Consider the following 20,320-nt stretch of genomic DNA (forward strand, 5'->3'; position numbering starts at 1 on the left):
TTCTGGGTATAGAAAGATGAAAAAACAAAGGCTGGCCAATCTGGTCTCTTCATAACCATGTCTTTCTTGCATTTGGTTTGCATCAATTTATGCTCTGAGGCTAGGCAATTCATTACTTTAAAATTGCAAGGATCTCAATCCCTCAATTCTTCATAGCTATGTTAACTTCTTCCCCACTCCTAATAACCCTTTCCTTGCTAACAGCCACCGTGTACTCCCTTTATTCTCCCTGTCAGCACCCTTTGACCCCACTGTTTCCCAGCACACCCACTGTATCAGCAAAACTGAACAGCTTGCAAGTTGAAGAGGTGTCACCCATGCGCATTATCCCCATATCATCTTTAAGGATTTGTCCCTTTGTAGTTAATACTCAATTGCTATATGTGTTTTTGGCAGGCAGTCTGCACGCTGCAGTTTCAGAAAGCTGTCCAAAATGAAGCCTCAGTATCTCTTCTGGAAAAGCTAATTTACATCAAAGTGCACAATTAGTTTAAATTATTGTCCATGCTGTGTTCTGATGCAGTTTATCTCTGACATGATCTCCTGTGAATTTTATCAGCCTCAGTGTCATTCAATTATATAGCTTTATAATATCCTTGTTGAGTTCACCTAAGCCCTTAAATAGATTTTAGGAAACTAGATTTAGAGTAAAATCAGAACATATTGTTTCTTGGCCAGTGATTCCATCTTCCAAAGCATTAAGAAATAAACAGCTTCCTCTGGATCCAGAGGATTCAGCACTAAATTATTTTTAGTTTCAAAGAATTGCCCACTTTGCTCTGGCTTTAATTTTATAGAATAACTAGCCTTCTCACCCATCTGGTTAGGGAGTCTTTGAGCTCTTTACCATGAAATATCACTGAGAAAATTTAAAACAATCTCTGCAATATCTTTCCCCATTTATAATTTTAAATACAATCCCAAACTTCTGGAATTGTGCTGTCAGAAATTCGGCAGCCACTGTTAAATGATTTTAAGTTAAAGGTTGGATGGTAGATAGGAAATTTAGTACCCAATTTCTAGGTTTGATGACCAAAGTGTTCTTAGCCTTAGACAACCATGTTACCAACATTTTCTGCTATTCTCAAGGGCAAGAGAAGAGATAACCCAAGATGAACTCATTCTCACCAGTGGAGAAAAAAAGGATCAAACCGTTCATCCTTCCAACTGTGGTTTATCAATCCTCTCTCCACATACAGAGGATGGCATCATATCTAATGGCAATGTGGAATCTTGTGAAATATTTTCTACTTGAACATGGTGTTCTAATAGATAAAGCCCTTGGAAGCTTAGGCTGTGTGTCCAATAGGGAAGGGCTGAAACGAAAGACAAGTTCCTTTAACTTTAATTTCACAAGCCACATTCTCTTTGATGTCAAAGAAAGGTTTGAGCAAGTCTCAAGAACTGGATATTCCCTAATGATTTCAACATACTTTATAACATGGATGGAATTTGAAGCACTCTTCTGGACCTTGCCACTTTTTCAGGTTAACTATAATTACCATTTTTACGTATTTCTTGGGGAAAATCACAGTTTTAAGTATAAGGCCTCCAAAAGTAGCTATCTGCATTAGAATATTTAAAACCCATTGCAAATGTAACAATACTGCCTAATTGCTGCCAAAATGTGAAAGTATACCTTGAGTGAAAACTCATTATGCAAAATGAGTCCTTCAAACAACCCCTTGCCCAGCCAGGCCAAGCAGGGAAGAAAAATGATTCTCTGCATCTGATTACTTTTGCCCTGCCTCAGGAAAGTGGATTGCCAAAGCAAAAACCAATGAGCCAGAGCTGATAAAACCTTGGGTGTCACTGCTTTGGCTGCAGCTGAGAGAGGAAACCTCAAATCAGGGGCCAAGATCATGAACACATGTGAAGGACTCTAGGCACCAGAGCCCACTTCGGGGATGGTCACTGAGCATGGGGGAGGGGTCTCTTAGCAGCCACTGCTGCAGTCTGTGTCAGGGAATAAGCGCTGCAGCATCCGTGATCACTCTTGCACACTGTCCTAGCTAGGTTCAAGGGCTTCCACACACGGTGAGTACAAGCAGGCTGGGCTATATCGATTAAGTCACTCTGCATCTGAGAAAATTCTGGTAAGGCACAGTCCAAACTCAAGTGGAGAAAGTCAAAGATAAAAGACAAAAAAGAAAAGAATGGCTCTTCTAGAGCTTCACCTCCTGAAAATTTGTTCATCCCTGAGATCCACTTAACGATTAGGGTGCTCAAAGGACATCAGGATAGCTGTCAGTGGTCCTGAACCAATACCCCACCAATACCAAGGCTGGGCATTTCTCCAGGGCCTAAGACCCAGGTGGCAGAGCCAGGCTTTTAAAAAAAATCTTATTTTATATCTAAATAAAAACATATCGTATCTATTTTACATTGTCCTGAAATGAAGAGAACCATGACTTGCTATGCTGTCGATAATTCTATCACTTCTACCCTGGCAAGTAGTGTGTCTGCCCCAGCACTACCCCAGTGCTGTGTAGGCCCCAGACTTAAGCCCTGAAGCTGATAACGTGCATTAACAACCCTTGCCTCTGACCTTCCCTCTGGCCCCATAAAGTTACGGCTTGTTAAAATTCAAACTGTAGTGAAAGACATACTGGATAGATCAAACTTGTCAGGTAAGGCATATCTATCTGAGTTAGCCTCTTGAGTGGCAATTTTGTCATCTAATGATAAAGCTTTTATAAAGACTTGCAAGGAGCCCAGCAACAGTTAATTTTTAAAACATAAACCCAAATAGAAAGATGCATATCTAAATACAGTCATTTATTAAGTTCAATAGCTCCCATTAATGCATTTCACAAGTTGAGGAATGAAGGATGGCAGTGTTACTACACGTGTATTTTATGGGCTACACTGAAGAATGTAATTATATCAGGCATCTTCTGGACAGGACAGAGAACAGTCTTGCTGTAAATTCTGACTAACCCATATGAGGAAAGACTGATGCCATTTCACTGTAGCATTTCATAAATGAATATTATTCAACCCTTTTTTAGGGATTGTTAAAACCTGAAAGAACCTATAAATGTAAACAGAGGCCCAAACTTAAGCATATTGACTTAGGTCTAGAATCACACAGTATTCCAGGGCAGCAGGAACTCTCATGAAAAGTTGACATGGCCAGGTGCAGGAATCCCAGCACTTTGGGAGGCAGAGGTGGGTGGATTACCTGACGTCAGGAGTTTGTGACCAGCCTGGTCAACATAGTGAAACCATATCTCTACTAAAAATACAAAATTAGCTAAGTGTGGTGGCATATGCCTGTAGTCCCAGCTACCCGAGAGGCTGAGACAGGAGAACCGCTTGAACCAGGGAAGCAGAGGCTGCAGTGAGCCAAGATCGTACCATTGCACTCCAGCCTGGGTGAGACAGAGCAAGACTCTGTCTCAAAATTAATTAATTAATTAATTTTTTAAAAGTCACCGTAAAGATCATGGTAAGAAAGTGACAAATAATCTATGTCCAGGATAAAGGAGGAGGGTTGGTGTTAGTGGGAGAGGAGGAAACAGAGACTGGTAGCAAATAAGGCTCCAGTTATTGTTTTATTTTCTACAGCTGATCAACAAAGATAAAACTATATTTCTCCATTTATCTAACTTAGTAAATACTCCACTCACATAGTATTGAAACCTGTGAAATTATTGGCACTCGATGGCTGAGTGCCATCAAGAAATTCTAATATTTCTAACTCAATAGTTAAAAAGGAATTCAACTATTAACGCTTTAGAGATATTCTGTTCTGATAAGCACCAATGAAAAAGAAAATATGTTTTACATATACATATATACACACTTTATATTTAATATATACTATTAAAGATATATTTGTTATGATATATTACATGTTTTTCATACACATAAATATGCCAAGAGCATATATTCCACTCTATAATGCATCTTCCAAAGAAATAATTAAGTTTGCTTAATATGAAATGACAAAATATTCTTGCTATAATTTGGGTGATTAAGTCTCTTCATCATGGATGATGATAGCCTATGGTTCCAGCCCATTTTGAATAAGAACCTGAATTTTCTTTTACTATACCATAGCCCCAAAATGACTGATGCAATTTAGCTCAAATATTCCCCAGGGATTTGCCTTTCAAGAGGTGCCTGTTTAATCTCCAAGGAATGTCAAAGCTGACTCTGAGGAAAAGACGGGGTGGCAGAACCAAATGGAAACCCAATTGCCTTGGCACCCAATTATGAAGATGATAATGTAATTTATTACATACTACAGCTTCAGATGCTACAGATCAAACACATTTAGTTCTCCTGAAACAGATCATTTCTCCTTCATACATATTTTAGCTAAGCTATTTGAACCCTGCCGTTTCATCTGATGATTACCTGAGATAATATTAATACAAATTACCAGCCTAGAAAATAAATGGGAGCCTCATTTGTCTTGACCAGGAGGGAGCAATAGAGACATAAACTGAAGGAAGCAAATTAAAAGGAGGGCAGGCAGTCACTTTGGAGTTGTCTGTGGGCCAATTGCAGATACACACAAAATGGAGAAGCACTTCCCTGCAAGGCCAAGTGGATCAGAACTGAGTTTGTAGATCCCAGATGGAGGCAGACCCCGCTTTACCAAAACTGCAACCTTTAGAAAGAGATCAATGAAGGGACTGTAGCCAGTTGCTCTCAAGAGGATTCAGTGCAAACTGGTTCCATTTATCTTCACACTACTTGACTGGCGGGAATAGGAAGAAGGTCTGGTTGGTGGGTGGGAGAAACGTCCCCAAAAATGTTAATAGAAGTTACCAGAAAAGTGAGATTTTCAGACCATTATGTAAACGCATCCGTTTATAATGTGACATTTGCCTGTAATTTTGTGTGCAATGGAAATCTCTGCTAATCCCACTATTATAAGGTACAAAACACTCCATTTATTAAGAAACGAGCTAGCGGCCAGGCACAGTGGCTCACGTCTGTAATCCCAGCACTTTGGGAGGCCCAGGCGGGTGGATCACGAGGTCAGAAGATCGAGACCATCCAGGCTCACACAGTGAAACCCCGTTTCTACCAAAAATACAAAAAATCAGCCGGGCATGATGGCGGGCGCCTGTAATCCCAGCTACATGGGAGGCTGAGCCAGGAGAATGGCGTGAACCCGGGAGGCGGAGCTTGCAGTGAGCCAAGATGGCACCACTGCACTCCAGCCTGGGCGAGAGAGACAGACTCCGTCTCAAAAAAAAAAAAAAAGAAAAGAAAAGAAAGAAAGGAGCTAGCTTCACACATAACTACCCTACCTCTGAGCTGTTTTCATTCACATCTCTGGGCAAATAATTTGCTGTTTCTCTGCTCCCCATCTCTGGTGAGGAGCCTCAGTGAGAATCCTTCTGAATGAACTCACCCAGCTTGAGCAGTGACTTCAGGCTTCTCAGCCTTCCATCCAAAGTTATCACTCGTGACAACTCTGTACAACAGGGCCTGCGAGTTGTCTACATTAATACATTTCCGTGTGCACAAATCACCCCCACCATCCCTCCCCCTGCCCACCCCACACACACACACACACACACACACACACACACACACACACACACACACACACACGGGCCTAGGCTGCTTCTGAGCAGGGATGGGTCTTACTCACCTGCACCATCCCCTAAGGTATCACTCAACAGCACACAGTAAATCCTTGCTAAATCACATCAAATATAAGAAAGTGGTTCCACTTTTATTAACATCTCTGTATCCCTGTGAAATTCCCATAACTATTACTGGTGTGTGTAAATACAGGTGGGTATATGTTGATGCACATACTCTAAATCACCTTCACCCTGAATAGAGCAATTCTTTGATAAATTGGCCTGACATTTGGTTTAAAGTCCTGCAGGTCTTAGACAAAACGATTCAGAAAATAACAATGTCAGTTGCTCTGCTCTTTCAATAAATAACCCACCAGTAAAACACAGATAATAACTGACAATCATACTTGTACTGTAACTAATGAGAAAAGATAAAGCAGCAAATGGACTGTTTATATGCATTTGATAAACTGCATCCCTTGGATATACCAATGAAAAATAAATGTGTGTGGTACTGGTTCACTGAACTAAAACAAATATTTACTACTGAGATTTCAGATTTAGAATGAAATTTACATTTTATTTGGCAACTACTTTGATGCTATGTCTACACACAGTTGAAAAATCAAAAACCTACCTCAACTTCCTGAGTACGAAAGCATTATAAATGAGAAAAAAAATAAAAGAATCATATCAAACAATAGGAAGAAATGTATACATTTTTGATAATTGCATCAAATTTTCAAATTATCATAACATTAGAAAAGTCATCCAGATATGCTCCCTTAAGTCACCTACCATCATTCCTTTGAAAAGGTCCCAACAATTCACTGAGTTCATGGGAAAGGACATGAGGTTATAGGGTAGAATAACTGAAGTGGGAAGAAATCTGAGTGTGCTGTAGTGATCTATGTCATTGCTGCCGAACAGCTAGCAAAATCATGATTAAATCCAAACACTCAGCCATGATTACCATCCACAAGAATTTCAAATGAGTAATTGCCTGTGACATTGGTCCAAAGGGCAAAATTCAATAAAAACCCCAAGATGACATCCGAGACCAAGAGCAGTATACCTTCTACATTTCTGCAAAGAAATTCCTTTGCCTTGCAGTTTCAAAATAGCTTGAGGGGTCCTCAAAACTGAGAAAGATATGGATTTACGTTCCTAGAAAATATGTAAAATGAATAGTATTGTCATTGCTCCTCTAGCTGACTCAAGGATCATCACCAACAGAAAGAGCTCCCTCTTCTTGGGGACTTTCTGTCTGTCTCGGTCAGTCCATCCAAGCTGGGGTAGAGAGAAGTAACCCACTGGCTTGTTCTTTTCCCAAAGGAAAGAACTGAGTCTGAGGTTTCTTCCCCAAAATATGCTCTGTGTTTGGGCTTTTCTTCTGGAGATATGAATGGGCATATGATGCTCCATTTGTACTCTGGCCAAGACATGTGTTATCTCCTCAGACTCAAAACCATCCACAACCTTGACTTTATTAGCAAAATTAACAAATGGAGCTAACCAAGAGCAGCCTTCTCAGTATCTAGGAAGGAAAGAATAGGTCAGCACGAGGGAGTTAAAGGCAGAAAAGATACCATAAATAGGGCAGGCTTTGACGCAGATGTGGGTTCAAATTCTGGCTCTAGCACTCACCAGCTATTCGGCCTTGCACAGTCTACTCAGCTTCTATGAGCCAATTTCCTTATCCATAAAACAAGACCACTTGCACCTACCTTGAAGGATGGTCACAATGACTTGCAATAATGATGCAAAGGGCTCTATATCTGGCACATAGAATAAATAAGAGGTACACACTTTCATGTCCATTTCCTGAAGTTTATGGTAGGGGGATATCCCAGGAACATTGAGAGAAACATTAGTCTTTATGGATATGTTTTAAATTTCAATAATGCAATTCTTGCGTATTTGAATCTTGCCAATTAGGCCCAAGTGAAGGGAAACCAATTGCAACTGGAAAAAATAATTATGAAATATTTAAATGCATGTAATTTTATTAGTCTCACGTATGAAGAGAGATTTTTTAAAAATCAATGAAATTTGAAAACTTGAGCTACAGGCATATTTTGTGTAAAGAGCAGACTCCTACTATCTAAGATTCGGTCACCCCCATCTATTAAATAGACTCCATCTATTAAAAAAGATAATACTTACACCATTGGGCCTATTTGTACATTGAGTGTGGTATTTTAAACCACTGAAAGGTATTACCTATCATGTAAGTGTACACAAATTAATTAAAGTTTCAATTATGATTAACTATATCCTGATAAGGGACCTGAACCTGCTCTGAACAGGCAAAAATTCTGTGTAATCATTAATTTACATGTAGAAAACAGATGGAGGAACCCTGAAAGGGTATGTCTCCTTGGCACACCAAACAAAGCCATTGCCATATTATAGCTTATAGCATGTAAACCTTCATTTCCGAGAAAGTACAAATTATACTGGCCTGAGGCCCAGCCTTGTCCGAGTATCACAAATTCCAAATTAATTAGGTCCAGCCATCTTTCTGAGAATGCCTGCACCCTTCCCCCGCCATAGCTGGCAGGCCTCCATGAACATCCAGATGCCACCTTCTAGAGAATAAAACACCAGCTATTAACTACCACCTCACCATCCCTCCCCACTTATCCTCTCTGGGAGGTGACAAACACAGGGATTGGCAGGAGCAGTGGTTTCCACCTTGGCTGATGGCTGGGGATGCTGTGGGGCTTTTCAAACACTGATGCCTGGCCCAGCGCAGGAGGTGCTGATTCAGTGGCTGGAGTGTAGCTTCTACACTGGGATTTTTTAAAAGCTCTCCAGGTGATTCTAATGTGCAGCCTCCATAGGAAGCCACACACTAAATCACAGTGACTGAGGTGACTGAGGGAAGGCCAGGCCCACCATGGATAACAAACCAGGTACAGAACATCAGGGGCCTTCTCCCCCAGCTTCTGGAGCTTTCCAGAGTTGTATCCACCTACCACTCTCAGGGTCTGCTGCTGTAAGAGTCTCCAGCTCGGTAGATAGCACCTCTGTCCACCTGCTGCCAAGGCAAGAACCCAGGCTGCCAGCTGTTCAGGCAACAACGAAGTCCTCTTCACTTGCACTCCTGGGTCTCTCTCACATCTCCCCTCTCCTCTGCCATGGGTCAGGCCTCCACAGTTTCTCCTCACAACATGGCCACATGCCCTAACCAGCCTCCCTGCCTCCCCTGAGCCCTGCCCTGGCTGTTCACACTGCCTCAATAGTGACCTTCTAAAGGGATGTTCTGGTCACATCATCCCCCTGCTTAAAATGCTGGAGGGGCTCCCAGGTCAAGGCCAAGCCCACCAGCCCAGCTCACAGGACCTCTGTGCCGCAGCACCTGCTGAGCCTTGTAGTCCCCTTATGGCTACACTCTAGCTTACGTGTTCCATTCGAGCCACCAATGAACTATGTTTTAATCCTTCAGCAGCCCATGCTCTCTTCGTTCTCTGAAACTCTGTCCGTGCTATTCCTTCTGTGCCTGAAACACTCCTCCTCACCCTTCTTTTGCTAACATTTACTCCCCTATCAAATCCCAGTTTAGACACTTCTTCTCATGGGAAGCCTTCCTTGTCTCCAATCCCTCTGCACTTGAGGCACCGCTGCTGTGTGATCTGCAGCCCCTGGGCTGCCGGAACAGAGCACTGAACTGCTCACACTATAGAAGCTGGCTACTCCTCTGCAACTCAGCCACACAGATGGCAGTCCCTAGGGCCAGGGGCTGGGTGGCCTCACTGCCAAACCTCAGCACAGCATTCATTTGGCACCAGGTACTCTAACATCTACTGAACAAATAAGACAACGATCCAACTTCTGCTGGTTTTGTATGCCAGTATCTTGCACTGCAGCTCTGCAACTTCTTCCCCTTTGTCTCAAAACTGATGGTACTGTGACCTGGAGGTTTCTGAGGAGGGTAAAATAGATAACTCCCTTTTAATGACTAACTGGGGCAGTAACAGCAAACTGGAAACCAATGGGGATGGCAATGGAAGGTCTCAGAGGGATCAACCAGGTTCCATAGGAGGAGGACAGGTAGACCTCTGCCCAATGGCCCCACCCCACATCCCCTAATGCCCTGAGTCTCCTCAGGGACCAAGAGGACTTCATGATTTGGAACACCACAGCTGAGCCAAAATCTGATACAAGATTTAGGACTTGCATCAAATCAAAGCCCAAATCAAAACATCAAAGTAATAGTAATATTAATAGTAATCGTCGTAGTAATAACAGCAGCTACCACTTTTTTTTTTTTAAGAGACAGGGTCTTGCTGTCACTTAGGCTGAAGTGCAGTGGCACAATTGTAGGTCACTGTAACCTGGAACTCCTGAGCTCAAGTGATCCTCCTGCCTCATCCTCCCAAGTAGTTAAGACTACAGGTATATACCACCATGCCCAGCCAATTTTTAATTTTTTTTTTTTAGAGATAGGGTCTTGCTATATTGCCCTGGTTGGTCTTGAACTCCTAGCCTCATGTGATCCTCCTGCCTCAGTCTCCCAAAGTGCTGGGATTACAGGCATGAGCAACTCTTGCAATAACCATCTGAGACAAGCATCTCAATGTTATAGTTGTGGAAACTGAAGCTTAGAGAGAGAAAAGTACTATACAAGTTCCCACAGCTAGTGGGAAGCAGAACCAGGATTTGAACTCCATTTTTGCCTGACTTCAAAGATCATGCTGTAACCACTATGTACTACTGCTTCAATTGTTGCAGGAAGTCAGGGACCGCAGAGGGACCGACTGAAGTCGCGGCATCAGCGGCATCAATGTGAACACCAGAGACCCTGGAGAGAAGGCATGGGGCTGCCTGCCCTGTGGAGATGCACCATGATACAGGAGATACCAAGAAATGGGAGGTGAGAGCACAGATCAGAGGCCTCTCAAGAGATTCTCACTACTACTACCACCAGGACTCTCATTATGTCTGAAGCCTCAGCTTTCCTATCTGTGAAATGGGGGATGAAAACACCTGCCTCACAAGGTCTCTAAGTAAGTGGACAGCAGGTCTATCTATTGTGTGTCTGCCCCAAGAAAGCAGGCAGGACACCTTGGATTCCTGATCCACCCCTACCCTCAGGCCCAGCCTCACTAAGATGGTTTTCTGGGAAGAATCATGGCCTTCGGCCCCAAAGATAGCAGCCTCAAGCGCAGGCTGGCACGAGATGCACAGGAGTCTCCTGCCTTTGTGTGCCCTGAACTGAGCACTCACACCTGTTTACCACCAGCACCCCTGGTGGCCCTGTGCAAAGTGAAACATCCAACACCAACATCAAAGCACCACGCAGAGGATGTAGTGGCTTTAGCATCAATCATCTCTCTGGAAAACTACGGCTGCAGGCTTGGCATGAAGTTTTCTTTAGCTGCAAAGTGAGGGCTGCTACGGCTTCTCCCAGCCCTGCCATTCAGCAGCTTCTCTTCCAAGGAACATCTGGGAAAGAAAGCAATAAAACTCCTTTCAGTGTGTCCCTAAGACTGTCCTAGCTACCACCTTGCAGCCCTGTGTCCTGAGGCTCCAGTCTTTGGATCAACTTATACAGCAAATACTCCTCATAAAAGTCCCAGAAATAAATTCAGTCCAAGTCTTTGTCTACTCCAAGCCTGTGCCGTCTTGATCTGATAATTCTTCTTGGAAATTTGCAGTTTTGGAAGTGACATTTTCCCCATGGTAAGAGGTAACCAGAGTAGGCAAGCCTGCCACAAAGGGACCCACATTCCTGAGCCACAGTTTTCCTGTAAAATCACCAACAAGGCTTCCATGGAGAAGAGCAGGCATCCCCTCTCTGAGCAACAGCCACTGCTGACACCAGGGCCCACCACGTGGGTAGAACAGTCCTCTGAGATTGACTGGAGGCTCTCCACAGAACCCACACTCCCAAAGGCTGCAGGGTCAAGGAGACCTGAGCCACCCTGCCTGTTACCCAACAGGCCCTGATGCAACTCTGTAATTGTTTTAACACAATTTCTCCTCCCCAGTACTGACGGAAAGATGCCTGATAGAAACAGATGACCACAAGGCACTTCAGCCAGGCTCCACTCTTCATAACTTGTTCAGCTGGCCCCTTGGACAGAGAGATGATGTACTGATGTCATGTGGACAAGATGGATGGTCCAGAGAACCTACAAGAGAATTGTCTTTAGGACAAGAGTAATGCACATGAGTCCCCAGATAGTAGTCCGGACCCCACTATTGGGGATCCATGTACTAGTCTACGCCATGAACAACTGGTGGTCCTGCTTCCCCCCAAGGGGAATGCTATGATCTTGTCCCACTTATTTAGGGCCTGGGCACCCACAGAAACAGAGTGAGGCTAAGGCTAGGAAAGAAATGGAGATCAAAGGCTCTAGGACCTCAATGCCCAATGACACATCCAGATTTAACCTATAAGCATTGGGGAGCCCCTGGAGGGCTTATTTGGAGGGTGACCCCACGAAACTCGTATTTTCTAAAGCATACTCCACTCTCTCTGTGTGGGACAAATTAGAGGGAGCCCAGCTGAAACTAAGGACACCAGTGAAGACTAACAACTGCCCTTACCCTCATGAAACCCATGGTCTAGCCAGAGGAGAAGTAACAAGAAATGTAAGCAGATTAAGCATATGACCTGGTAACTATCACTTAGAAAAATTAGCTATGGGTACACAGAGGAAGAAGCCACAAATTATTCCAGAGAACCAGGGAAGATTCTACTGAGGAAGGACCACTGAGGCTAGCTCTTGAAGGACAGTTTTCCAGAGGAGGAACACATAGTGGTGCGAGAGAGGACATTGCATTCAGGGGATCTGGCAGGTGCACGAGCATGCAGTCTTTGCCGCAGCAGCTCTAAGCTACGACAAAAGGCCATGAAGCATGAGCCCAGGTGCAACGACAGAGAAGAGACAACGGCAGACACTGGCAGCTCTACTCAGGGTCTCCTGCACCTCTCAGTCTGCCCTTTGCTCTGTCACTAGGAAACTCTGTAGCTACTGCAGCTGGCTGCCAGGGATAATGCATATGATAATTACAATCCCTCCACTTTAGCTGGAAGGCTGAGCCATGACACTGTGTCTATGCCACCCAAGGGACAAGAAGCAAGCCCACACCCTGACTCTTCCAATCCAGCAGCAAGTTTTGCCACCTGTTATGGACATGTGTGAGTCATTAGGAAGCATAATTAAAACCAACTAGTCTTCTGCCTGCCCTCTTTCCCTCCTAAAGAGAAATACTGAGAGCTTTCTGTACCTTTCCTTTGTTAAATAATTAAATGTCTTTCCCTCTGAAGGTGAGCCCATAGGGCCATGCCATGTGCCCATGAAACCAGGACCCTGGAGGTCCCCACCCCCCCACACAGCCAGGGATCATGATTCCTGGCCTCTGGCTGTCACTCAAACTTTGAAAGGTCCCATTCTAGTTTGCAGGGGACTGGAGAAGGGGAAGAGGAACAACCAGGGTCCCCTGATTCCCATCTTTTAAAATAAAACCTCTCCAGGGTAAAATTATCAGGTAAGATCATTTATATGATAAAAAAAAAAATACACATCAACAAGGACATATTTATTTCTTGTAGGGAGCACTCAGCTGGCAGAAACCATGGAATACTTTCATGTTTTCTTTTCATTTATTATTTGGAGAAACAATAGGAATGTTAATAACATTGCAAGTCCCTTCCAGTCCTAACATTCTGTGATTCTAAACATGTCAAATGATAAATCAAATATGCCGAAAAGCTCTGTGTAAATAAAGTAGGAGCAATTTTCAGACTCGCAAGGACTGGAATGCACTGAAAGAATTCAAGGCAGACTGAAGCAATAAGCTGCTTTTGCTTTTCTTTTCATTTTTGCTTCCAAATTGTAAGGACCTAACACGAACACAAACAGTAATGATGTCCTAGATCTTTAAAAACCCCTTTCCTGTTAAATAACTTATGAATATTAAAGAAAGATTCCAGTCGGATTTTTCTCATGATGCCCAGAACTACTAAAACAGAATCTCTTGAACAAATTACCAAGACCAAATCCTTTGGCAAAATTATGTTCTCTTGCAAGTTGAAGACTCTTAGGGGAAAGTTACATAGGAAGACATCAGAAGAAAACAGAAAAACAATAAGAAAGAAGGCTAAAGATGCCACAGTGATTACTTCATCCACCTCATAAACACAGCCCCAGTGCACCAATCCCCTCCTCCCAGGGCTCAGAGGCCTGCAAAGGAAGAACAGCCACCTCCACCAACGTGCTGGAAGCCTCAACCATCCTTACCTAGTGCCCGTGATCCACTGTAAGAAGAAGAGAAGGGAATACAGAAAAGGATTAGAGAAAAATCAAAATGGTAACAATGGTTATGGGAAAATGAAGGGTTTCTTCCTGTTTCTACTTTACTACTTTTCACTTAAAACACGGATTACTTCTTAAATTCATATATTGTCTATATATTCATTCATTTATTTATTATTTCAATCATTGACTCATTCATTTAAAGTCCTCTGGAGTAGGTATAAGGAAGACAGCATCACCCTAACATTATAATCTGGGAAACTGTACCCCAGAAAAGTAAAATCATTTTTACATGAATTCACACAGCACTAAAATCTGCAGTATAAAGTCCATGTACACCAGTGGCATAGACTCTGAGAAAAGTATCTACATCCCAGACGTGAGAAGTAAAAATGAAGAGTTTCTTGGGCCATGATTATGCATAAAGTCCAGGAATGTTTCCAGGCAGCTGAATAGAACCACAAACCCTTATAATTAGCCTGTTTCTGGGATGGCAAATAGTGTCACCCATTCATTTATTTCTTTTGTCCTGGCATTTCTGCTACCCTATTAAGAAATGAAAGATCTGAAATAAGCAAGGAGTGACCCTCAGCTCACCCACCAACACATAGCCCATGGCCCATGCCAGAAATATGCAGGAGAAAGCCCCAGAAATCATGTTTACCCACAAGGCAGTGACAGCTCCTACAAAATATCAAAATTGTGGTTCGATTTATTCAAGCATTCGGGGCTGAGCTCTCTCATCTAATTTATCAGCGAGACACACAAGTCACAGCTAGAACTGAAGGCACCTTGTCAGGGCTGCCTGCTGGCATTATTTGGGAACAGCGCTGTGTGGGTTATTGTCGAGCTGCCCATCACAGCCTCGGATGTCCGTTTCTCACACCTCTGTTTACAAAACTCAGCTCTCAGCCCAGCCTGGAGCTAAAATCAACAGTTCTGCTTCCTGGTCTAAAACATGAAATATATAAACAGCTATGGCAGTTTTTTAACTGGTAACTTTTCTTGATGTTTCTATTGCCATTGCCTAAGTGACTCTGGACAAACATTTAACCTTCCTAGGGTTCAGTTTCCTCATCTGAAAACGAAGGCAATGGTGCCTCCTCTGTCGGGGTTAACGGGAGGATTATTTGAGACTTATATGCCAAACACCCAGCACATAGGATGCACCAAGAAATGGTGACTATATTTTGTAGTTGACCCCAGTATATCCTCTGTCTTAAGCTGATAACAGAGTTTTCAAACTTTACCATCAGTTTCTTCTGGATTAGTATATTTGTGATACTGCCATTACGACTCTGAGGAGATTTTTAAAAATCAAATCTGGGTGATAGCTGCATTGGAAAAGCGGCAGCCACTGCTCTGTGCAAAAGTGTAAATAAAATGCCACTTAAGTAATCACATTACTCACAGCTTAACACATGTGGCTCGGAGCTGCAAGCAAACATGCATGTGTGATGGATTTCTCATTATCTATTGACTGCCACTGCAGTCCATCCAGCTGTCTGCAGGCGTCCTGCCTGGGAACGTCTACATCAGCTCCTGATGGGCCCACACTCCTGCTATCAGTGGGAACAGACCCAGCAGGAAGGAGGTGATGCCTTCATAATAAGGTGATAATGCAAACAGAAATGTTTGTTTCGAGAAAAGCTGCCAGGTTCTAAGTCAGCCATTAAAAGTCCCTTCTTTAGCTTCCAAATGATGCTGGGACTCCCCAACATCATTTGGGCCAGAGGAAATCTCTAGTTTCTTCCTCCCATGGAGGAGACTCAGCCATGGAGAGACTCGGCCTCCTCAGAGGCTATGGTATCATCCACTTTTGACTCAGCAGTGCCTAGTGCCAGACCAAGCACCAAAGGAGAAAACCCAGAAATACTGCACTAGACTCCAGCTCCTCTCTGAAGTGGGCTCTAAAATCCCAAGGGTTCCCATTTGACTAAAGCTGCCCAGAAAAGTGCCAAGAACTGACTGCAGATGCATTAGGTGCGTAGACCTTTTACGCTCTGGATAGATACAGAACTCATGAAAAAGCCACTTCACAATCCAACTGCAAGTGTGCAGTGCAGATGTGGGCATCTACAGGGGCACAGGCTGGGATGCCCTCAGGTAAGGATGTGAGGCTCAGTTCCTCATGTTAAATCTGATCCACTGAGGCACCTGCCACATTTCCTTGGGGACGGGGCTCCCTCCAAGTGGGTGGGTACCTTTTTTTTTTTTAGATGGAATCACTCTGTCACCCAGGCTGGAGTGCAGTGGCACAATCTTGGCTCACTGCAAGCTCCACCTCGCAGGTTCATGCCATTCTCCTGCCTCAGCCTCCTGAGTAGCTGGGACTACAGGCGCCCGCCACCACGCTCAGCTAATTTGTGTGTGTGTGTGTGTTTAGTACAGACGGGGTTTCACCATGTTAGCCAGGATGGTCTTGATCTCCTGACCTCATGATCCACCCGCCTCAGCCTCCCAGAGTGCTGGGATTACAGACATGAGCCATCACACCTGGCCCCCAAGTGGGTATCTTTGATTAGGGTAAGGCTTATCCTTGGAGACTCTACCTGCTTTACCTCTACCTCGCAGTGGGGCTTCTGTGTCCTCATGATCTTCTTCCCTACCTTTGCTCCTCAACACTTGCTCCTGGATCCTTCCTCAGAATCCGATAAAGAGACTATAACAGCTCCCAGATCACTCACATGTTACAAGGGATCCAAGCCTAAAGTGACAAACTTCTACCAGAGTGTCTGCATCCTGAATTTATGGCATGCCTGTCAGCCTCAGTCAGGAAAGGATGAAAGGTGAGACACTTATGAACTAGCAGAGACCAGGCGTGGTAGCTCAGGCCTGTAATTCCAGCAGGCCGAGGTGGGCAGATCACTTGAGGCCAGGAGATTGAGACCAGCCTGGCCAACACAGTGAAACCCTGTCTCTACCAAAAAATACAAAAATTAGCCAGGTGTGGTGATGTGCACCCGTAGTCCCAGCTTCTTGGGAGGCTGAGACAGGAGAACCACTTGAACCCAGGAGGTGGAGGTTGAAGTGAGCCGAGATCATGCCACTGCACTCCAGTCTGGGTGACAGAGTAAAACGCTGTCTCAAAAACAAAACAAAACAAAACAAAAAGAACTAGTGTAGAGGTAAAAGGTAATGAAAATATTCTGCAAATAGCATTCAAGGAAGAGACAGTGACCAAGAAAACGAGCATAGTCAATGTGAAAATATTTTCTACTACAGACCTGAAATAGACCCAGTGGGCAGCAGAGCAAGGACCAAAGTCCTAGGGGAGGTAATGGTACCTTGCCATTTTCTAAGGGGAAATCAAGAAACTGCAACTTGAGCCTGTGTTCCACCTACAATGGGAAGCAAATGAATGTTTACTGAGCATCCATGGCCTGCCAAGCACCACGCTCTGCGCTTTACATAGATTATTCCACAATATCATCACAACGACTTTGCAAGCATAGTGGTGGCCTCTACATTTTGTAGCTGAGGAAACTATGGCTCAGTTACATAACCTGTTCCAGGTGACACAAGGCAGGAAACACAAGAGCCAGCATTCAAATCTGGCTCTGTCCAACTGCTCCTTCTGTGCACCACGATAGCCTACCACCCCAAATTGGCTACAGGTTCCACCAAGTTCTAGACTATCAGCTCCCAAAGGGTGAACTCTGCTGCACCCAACTCAGACTCATGCAACTAGCAGAGACTCAGAACAGGTATTAGTTGAATAAAAGCTGCTACATGGAGAAATTATGACTCCTCTTGGCAACTAACATCCTTTTGAAGGAAAAGGACCACCCTTGATAAAGCCCAGGGAAACTGAGCTTTCTGTGCCAAAATATGAGTGAACACAGGGAGTAGAGAGGGAAGAAGAACTGAAATCCTAAGAGACATCTGGAAGAAAGGGGACGGAAGGACGAGAAAGGTGCTGGGCCTGGCTCTGCACTACAGTCAGATCAGGAGAAAGCCAGTCAATGGAAAGGGCCCTCAGGTGGCGGAGTGACCTCATGAAAGGAGAAAATACACGTTTAATTACAAATTTTGAGAGTGTCTGTTGTGGAGTGTATAAGGTTAAGACCCATCTCAGCCTCCTAAGTAGCTGGGACTACAGGTACACATCACCACACCTGGCTAATTTTGTATTTTTTGGTGGAGACAGGGTTTCACTGTGTTGGCCAGGCTGGTCTCAACCTCCTGACCTCAAGTGATCTGCCCACCTTGGCCTCCCATAGTGCTGAATTACAGGCCTGAGCCACTGTGCCTGGTCTCTGCTAGTTCTTAAGTGTCCTCCCAAAATATTTAGTGAATTCCACTGGGCTCACTAACACCTGTGTGCAAATGATTCCTCTTTGAGAAAGGAGGGGTAGGTTCAAAGAAGTGGCAAGTTCTGTAACTTAAGGGAAGTTCTGGGAACTACAGGATGATGGAACAGCTGGCCCCACGCCAACCTCGCTATGACACTGGACCTCTGCATGGCTCCTGGGTAGAGATGGGCAGTGGGCAGAGGATAAAGCAGGAGTCTTGCTGATACAGCATTTGTTTACACAGGTTCCGGGGAGGGCCAGTTTTCAATGTATGGAGACCAACTCGCTAATGTGCATCAGCCCACAGTCCGATATGTGAATTGCCCCAGACTAAAGTGCCTCTGTCCCCAGCAGCAGCACAAGCACAGATCGGACCCAACAGCCAAGCAGGTTACTGGCAGACACACACACGTTAAGAAACCTGGGGCCTGCTTCACTAAAATTAGATGCAAATTTGATTTTGGTCATTGCTTGCCTTCCTGCTGGTCTTTGCATTCTTCTTCCACACAATGATTATACCTGATGACAGAACTGGAGAAAATATTAAATAAATTATGAACACATGCTCAACCACAGCAACACAGACCTTTTGCGCTTATTAACATTGTCTCTCTGCTCTTTAGAGGACCACATTATTCCTGAATCTTTCACAGCTGAAATCTACCTGGGAACATAAATCTCCCTCACCATAATGTGAATAAGTCCCCTAACAGCAGCAGCAGTTCATTACCAAACCATTTTGGGTTATATTTCTCCAAGAAAATAAATAACCAGTTTAAAGACCATCAGAAAAATGGCCCACTCATATTCAGCTTAAACATAGTTATTTATTAGAAATTATCAAGAGCCACTCACATCTGTGGTAACTATGAGCACAGAAGGTCCTCAGTGAGGTTTCCACTTAAAGATAGGAAAAAGACATGAAACAGGGGCAGCCGTGGCATTCCATTTTGAATAGATCTGCATTTCAGGCTCGCTTTGACCTTTGTGTGTGATCTTGGTAATGGAAGCCTTTGCACCAATTCTTCAGGCATGGAAGAGCCCTAGGGAGATATGTGTAAGAGGGGAGAATACCACATGCAGAGCCACTACTCTGTGCCAGGCAGGGCTCACCCTCCAAAGTGGGGGTCAGCACAATGCTTTTTTTTTTTTTCTATAAAGGGCCAAATAGTAAATAGTTTAGGTTTTGCAGGCCATATACAGACCCTGTCACACATTCGTCTTCTTTTTAACCCCTCCTTTAAAAATCATTCTAAACAAGATGGTCTCAGCTGGAGCAGGCTGTAGGCTGAGTTTGTCCATCCTGCTCTAAATAGACTACATCTCTTAATGTTCTTCACCACCCTAGGTGGCCGATGCTGTTTTTACCATTTTAAAGATAAAGGCAATGAGGTGCAGAGATGTTAGGGAACCTGCTTGAGTTCACACACTTGGCTAAGTGTCAAAGTACAAAGCCAGGCGGGATCTAAATCTAGGTCCATTCGTTTTTAAAGGTCAGACACTTCCCACTATATCACATGGCCTCAAAAACATTCTAAATTTGGCAATTCTCTTCTCAGAAGAGTGAATTTATACTATGAGTAAGAAGGGATGTAGGGAACGAATGTTTCTTGAACATCTATGTGTTGCCCTTGCCCTGAGTCCACAGGGCTGCCATGGATGGTTGTATAGGTCACTCACTGCACAAGAATGCCAGGTCAGGAAACTAACGAAGGCTGAAATTCCATCTGCACTGCACACAGTAACCAAGCACCCTGGAGCAGGTCTGCACTCACCCAGAGGGGCCCTTCCTTCTATTTCTTACTAGGGCCATGGTGGCTGCAGCAGCCCTGTTAGTGTACCTCCCAGGGAGGCAGAATGAGGGAGGACCAGCCTCACCAAAATCCAGGGGAGACTGCAGCCTAGAACAGCAAAGGGAGATAGAATAGAGTCTGAGTGTATCAAATCGCAGAGCAGGTGAGTGGTGGGTGAAGCCAGTGACAGGGACCCAAGTACCAAGTCTCGGCCACAAAGAGAACCAAGTCCCCCCCCCCCCCCAACAACCTTAGGATAGAATTTTCCAGTAAGAAGACAAACAGACCACTGTTTCACGCACAGTATGAATTAACATACGTCATTATCTCAAAAGACAACAGTGGAAAATAGGTACTTTAAAGGAAGAGTTACACAAATTCTATTCAGTTCAACAATTATTGGCTCTCTT

General features: G+C 44.1%; 1 protein-coding gene across 1 annotated transcript in view; it reads right to left on the minus strand.

Annotated features, from left to right (window-relative positions):
* The window catches only part of SPOCK1 (SPARC (osteonectin), cwcv and kazal like domains proteoglycan 1), a 520,870-nt gene that overhangs the window by 294,868 nt on the left and 205,682 nt on the right, over nucleotides 1-20,320 (minus strand). The window lies entirely within an intron of this gene.

Source organism: Macaca fascicularis, chromosome 6, assembly GCF_037993035.2.
Source record: "Macaca fascicularis isolate 582-1 chromosome 6, T2T-MFA8v1.1".
Classification (NCBI taxonomy): Eukaryota; Metazoa; Chordata; class Mammalia; order Primates; family Cercopithecidae; genus Macaca; species Macaca fascicularis.